The sequence below is a fragment of the Chrysochloris asiatica genome, unplaced genomic scaffold (assembly GCF_000296735.1).
Source record: "Chrysochloris asiatica unplaced genomic scaffold, ChrAsi1.0 scaffold00235, whole genome shotgun sequence".
Taxonomy (NCBI): domain Eukaryota; kingdom Metazoa; phylum Chordata; class Mammalia; order Afrosoricida; family Chrysochloridae; genus Chrysochloris; species Chrysochloris asiatica.
Genome location: NW_006408753.1, coordinates 4,102,217 through 4,108,961, shown reverse-complemented (window position 1 = coordinate 4,108,961; position 6,745 = coordinate 4,102,217).

Sequence of the window (6,745 nt, the reverse complement as noted above, 5' to 3'; positions counted from 1 at the left end):
ACTTAACACACTAGAGCGCCTTCATAAAGATTACAACATAGAAAAACCTAGGGAGCAGCTCTATTCTGTCACATGGAATCCCTGTGAGTTGAAAAATGACTGATTGCACCTAAGGACAACTTGTAAAATATGTATTATTAAAATTTGACAATATGTAGGATAATTATGTATATTAAGATTGAGCTCACATTTGAAAACAAGTGATTGGTTATCCCTCTATAAATAAAGCAGTCTCTTAGTCTGTTTCTCTCAGAAACAGTCCTTGCAAAGAGAGTTTCAGTGCAATAATTGATTGGAAAGTTATCCCAGAAAATTCTGGCAAGGCAGTGAGTGAAAAGGGAAGCGAAGACTGCCAATAAAAGATACGCTCTCAAACCAGGGACCACCAGGGAACTCTGGGAATTTGTAGAAGAGGGTTATTTTCTTTCAGGGCTACAGAGCTGAGGTATTTACACTTTGGTTGTTGGCTGTCAGTAGAGGTAGTGGTGAAGGTGCTGGATGTGGGTGTGTCAAAATGCTGGCATTTTTTTTCCTGGTCTGTGGGCAGGTTCTGACTGTTGACTAAATCACTTATACAGTTGACAGTCCTCACTGTGATAAACCTGAGCAGAGCACAACTGTACTTTATGTTCCCTTACTAGTGAACGTTTAGATGGTTTCCAATATTTCATGACTATAAGCTGCTTCTATATTCTTATCCATAATTATATTCATAGTTTTTTCTGATTATCACCATCAGATAAATGCCTATAGGTGAAATTAATGAACAATTTAAGAAATGAAAACCTATAATCCTAGTGTGGCATGTTAGTATAAGCCCAGGGTTGTAAACCATAAGGTCAACTTTATAAACCCATCAGCCACTCTTTAGAAACTCTATACAGGGTCAGTATGAGTCAGAACCAACTCAATAACAACAACAACAATCTTGAGGTATTTTTTGGGATGAGGAGAGGAAACTTTATATGAATATTTTAATGGAATGATCAGATAATATGATATAACTTTAAATTTAACATCCTAAGTTTAGAGTTAATTTCTAAAATTGTTAGCCCTATTTATTACTTTATTTTATGCCCAGAATCATTGCTAAGAGGAAAAGTCATCATTCTTTAACAAAAAAAATATACCTAGCATTATCATAGGACTTGTTGTTGTTGTTGTTTAGTGCCATTGAGTCGAGGAGATTCCAAGCCATAGTGACACTGTATAGGGTTCCCAAGAAGCAGCTGGTGAGCTTGCAGTTCAAACGGCTTTGCAGTCTGGCGCGTTAACCCACAACGCCACACCAGGACTGCATCATAGGACTTACAATGTGCCGAATTACTATCTTAAGATAAAGGCAACACTAATTTAATAAAAACAACAGGGAGAACTTCTACCTTTGGGGAGTAAAAGTAGACAAAGATTTCTTAAACTTGACACCAAAAGCTTAATCTGTAAAAGAAAAATGGAAAAGTGGTACCTCTTGTAAATGCAATCTTTGTGTTTCAAAACATGTGACAAAGACAAAGAACACATGACTAGGAGAAAATATTTGTAAGTACATATCTAGCAAAAGACTTATATCTAAAATACATAAAGAGTTCTCAAAACTCAATTAGAAAACAAGCAAAGTACATAAGCAGACAGTTCACAGAATGGAATATCCAGATAGCAAATAAGCACATAAAAAGCTATTCGACTTAATTTGCCACTACAAAAAAATGAAAATTAAGACCACATTGAAATATTGCTACACAACTACATGATGATTATTTTTAAGTGAAAACACCAAATATTTGTGAGAATGTGGAGATATCAGATTATTAAAATATTGCTGGTAGGAGTTAAAATGGTACAGATACTCTATTTTACAGTTTTAAACAAATTGCTTAAGAATATTTGAGTTTATTGTTGTTGTTAATTTGGTTCCGACTCTTAGTGACCCTGTATAGGGTTTCTGAGGAGCAGGTGGTGAGCTTGAACCGCTGACATTGTGGTTCAAACTGACTTTGCAGTACAATGTGACACAACCACACCACGACTTCTAGTTAACATTGGTGGTGGCTACATGCCTAGGAGTCAGTTCCGACTCATAACGACCCTGTGCAGGGTTTCCGAGGCTGTAAATCTTTATATTAGCAGAAAGCCTCATCTTTGTTCCGAGGAACAGCTGGTCGTTTCGCACTGCTGACCTTGAGGTCCGCAGCCCTGTTCATAAGGCTACCAGAGTTCCTTAATTGCAGTAACAAAAGTTCTGGTGTGACGCTGCAGGCTAATGCGATGGACTGCAAGGTCAGTTTGAACAGCAAGGTTGGCAGTTCAAGCTCACCAGTTGCTCCTAGGAAACCCAATATAGGGTTGCTGTGGGTCAGAACTGACTCGAGTTCACTTAACAACAACATTGCGATAAGGTAACTGATTAGTTATGTAACTAGGCCAGCGCCACATGTTTAGCAAATGGAGTAAATGAATCTGGCTCCAAACATCTTCACAGTGTGTGGAAGGGCACTGTTATTAAGTACTTTCTAGTCGTTTCTGATTCATAGCAACTCAGTATAGGATTTCTGAGGCTTTAAGTCTTTTCAGGAGCAGAAAGTTTCATTTTTCTCTGACTGATGGGCTCGAACAACTGACCTAGTGGGTTCTAGTTCAGTACTCATTCTATAGGGTAATCACGCTTCCCTCCAAGGGTATAAAGGCACAAACAATGTAAATCATCTACACAAGATCATGTTGTTGTTGTTGTTATGTGCCGTGGAGTCGGTTCCGACTCATTGCGACCCTGTACAGGGTTTCCAAGGCTATAAATCTTTACGGGAGCAGAAATCCTCATCTTTCTCTGGCGAAACAGCTGGTAGTTTCGAACTGCTGACCTTGCGGTTCACAACCCGATTCGTAACCACTATACTACCAGAGCTCCGTACACAAGATCATAGGAGTCCTAATAACATAAGGGTTATCTGATAACTGAAAGGTTGGTGGTTCAAAACCAGCAAGTTACTCTGTGGGAGAAAGACCTGGGAATCTGCTCCCAGTAGAAATTGCAGCCCAGAACCCAATATGGGGAAGTACTTCTGTCACAGAGAGTTGCTATGAGTCAAAGATCTACTCAATGGCACAAAATGATAGCAAAAGTACAAATGGTCACATAGCTACTAGTTGGTAAATTCAGGATTTCAACTCATCCTTTTAACTCATCCAATGCTTTTCAAATTATGTTGTTGTTGTTGTTGTTTTAAATCATATGTATTAGAATCGCTTACAGAACTTGTTTAAAAACCAGAGTCTTCCCCTTTGCCCCCTTTAATGCGTCAGACTGCAAAGCCATTTGAACTGCGAGGTCGGTGGTTCAAGCTCACCAGCTCCTCCTGGAAAACCCTATACAGGGTCGTTATGGGTTGGAACCAACTCGATGGCACTTAACAACAACAACAACATATTGATTAAAGCTCTGGAGCCACAACTTTGGAATCTGTGTGGTCAGCAATCATGCAAGATTTTCTTGATCCACTAATGTTATCCCCTAATTTTGATCCACCACTTGTTAAATATTTATTTATTGTACTGTGGTGGCTGATATATTGCTGCAATGCTAGAAGATATGCCACTGTAAGTGTCACCCATGGTGGACAGGTGTCTGGATAGTTTCCAAACTAAGACAGACTAGGAAGAAGGAGAGACAAACCATTTATGAAAGCTTCACTACCAAAACCATAGGAATAACATTGTCTGATATAGTGCCAGACGATAAGCCTTTTAGGTTGAAAGGCACTCAAATTATGACTGGGGAAGATCTGCTTTCTCAAAATAGAATTGACCTTAAAGATACAGACAGGACAAAGCTTTCAGGATCTTCATTTGCTGATGGGTCATAACTGAGAAGAAACAGCTGCAAACATCCATTAATAATCAAAATGTGGAATGTACAAAGTATGAATCTAGGAAAATTGGAAGTTGAAAAAATGAAATGGAACACGCAACCTTGGCATTAGTGCACTGAAATGCAGTATTAACCATTTTTTAATCAGACAATCATATGGCTTACTATGCTGGGAACGACAAATTGAAGATTGGAGTCACATTCATTGACAAAAAGAGCATTTCAAGATCTATCTTGAAGTACATTGCTGACTGTGATAGGAAAATATCTATACACATACAAGGATGCCAAGCTAATACCACTATTATTCAAATTTACACAGCAACCACTAAAGTCAGTGATGAAGAAATTGAAAAATTCTCCCAACTTCTTCAGCCTGAAATGATCAAACTTGCAATAAAGCTGCATTAACAATTACTTGTAATTGGAATGTGAAAGTTGGAATCAAAGAGGAAGGATCAGCAGTTGGAAAACATGGCCTTAGTGATAAAAATGATGCTGGAGTTCATTTGATAGACTTGGCAAGCCCTATGACTTTTTCATTGCAAATACCTTTTTCAACAACACAGAAGGCAACAATATATGTAGATTACCAGATGGAATACACAAGTGTCAAACTAAGTACATCTGTATTAAAAGATGATAGAAAAGTTCCATATCATCTACCAAAACAAGACAAGGGGCAGATTGTGGAACAGAACATCAAATGCTTATATGCAAGTTCAGGCTAAACTTAAAGAAAATTAAAACAAGTCCACAAGAGCCAAATACAACCTTGAGTATGTTGTTGTTGTTAAGTGCCTTCAAGTTGGTTCCTATTCATAGTGACCCTGTATAGAAGTGGCTGGTAGTTTGAACTACTGACATCATACATAAAGGAAGCAAAAGGTTATTAAAAAGATAGAAAAGGAAGAAAAGACCAAAATGATGCCAGGAGATGCTCTGAAATATGCTCCAGAGCATTAGAAAAGCTATAGCTAACGTAAGAAATGAAGTAAAAGAGCTAAACAGAAAATTTCAAATAGCATCTAGAAGGCAAAGTAAAGTATTATGATGAAATGTGCAAAGACCTGGAGTTAGAAAACCAAAATGGAGCAACACGCTCAGCATTTCTGAAGCTAAAGGAACTGAAGAAAAAATTCAAGCCCTCACGTGCAGTACTGAAGGATTCTGTGAGAAAAGTATTGAGTGATCCAGGAAGCATAAAAAGAAGGTGGAAGGAACGCAAAGAAGCACTGTACCAAAAATAACTGGTTAATGTTCAATTATTCTTGATTATATATAATCATGAATCAATAGTATTATCGAAGCAGGAAGTCCAAGCTGCACCGAAGTCACTGGTGAAAAACAAGTCTCCAGGAATTGATAGTACTGTTTCTGTTATATGCCACTGAGTCAATTCTGACTCATAGTACTCCTGTATAGAATTTGTGAGAGCAGCTGGTTGGTTTGGACTGTGGACCTTGCAGTTAGCAGTTTAGTGCTTATCCTACATCCACACACCAGGGTGCAGATATCTTTATGTGAATAGACATCTCGTCTTTCTTTCATAGAGTGGCTTGTGGATTTGAATTATCCACCTTGAGGTTAGCAGTCTAGTGCTTATTCTAAAATGTCCCTGAAAAATTGATAAACTACAAATTGAAATGTTTTAACAAACTGAAGGGAGTCCTGGTATGTTGCTAAGCACTGGGCAACTAAATGTAAGGTTGGCAGTTCAAAGCCACCAGTCATTCCTCAGGAACCCTATGAGTCAGAACTGAGTTGTCAGAATTTTACGCTAACAACAACAACAAACTGACACAGCACTGGAGATACTCCCTTGTAGATGCTAAGAAATTTGGAAGACAGTTAACAGACAAACTGATTTGAAGAGATATATATTTGTGTCGCCAGTCCTGGTGTGGCGCTGTGGGGTTACAGCACTAGAGTGCAAAGTCGGTTTGAACCGCAAGTTCTGTGTTTGAATCTTACCAGCTGCTCCTCAGAAATCTTATACAAGGTCACTATGGGTCAGAAGTGACCCGACAGCACTTAACAACAACAATCTTTGTGTCCATTTCAAAGAAAGGTGGCCAGTGGACTGTTAATCATCAAACAATATCAATATTGCATGCAAATAAAATTCTGCTGAAAATAATTTAAAATGGCTGTAGCTGTACATCCACAGCAATTTTCTAGAAATCTAAATTGGATTTAGAATAGGATGTGGAATGAGGCATATAATTGCTGATATCGATGGGTCTTGACTGAAGTAGAGACTACCAGAGAGAAGTTTACTTGTGCTTTATTGACTTTCATATGCAAAGACATTTGACATTGAAGGTCATAACACACTGTGGATAACACTGAGAAGACTGGGAATACAAGAACACTTAATTGTGTTCATGAGTCACTTAGAACAGAACAGGGTATACTGAATGGTTCAAAACCAGCAAAGGTGTGTACCAGGGTTGTATGCTTTCATCACCATACTTATTGAGTCTGTATGCTAAGCAAATCATTCAGGAAGATAGGTAATATGAAAAATTGACATCAGGATTAGAGGAAGAATTATTAACAACCTGTGATATGCACATGATACAACTTTGCTTGCTAGAAGTGGAATACTTACTGATGAAAATCAAAGACTACAACCTTCAGTATAGATTGCACTTAAATGTAAAGAAAAAAAGTCTTCACCACTGGACCAGTAAATAGTATCATGATAAAAGGAAAAAAAAAAAATTGAAGCTGCTTTGATCTACAATACATACTCATGGAAGCATCAGTCAAGAAATCAGATGACGTACAATTAGGCATGTTTGAATGGGCTAAGTGGGACAGAGGTAAAGAATGATGTATACACAACCTTGAAACTACAGGGATCTGGGATACAGA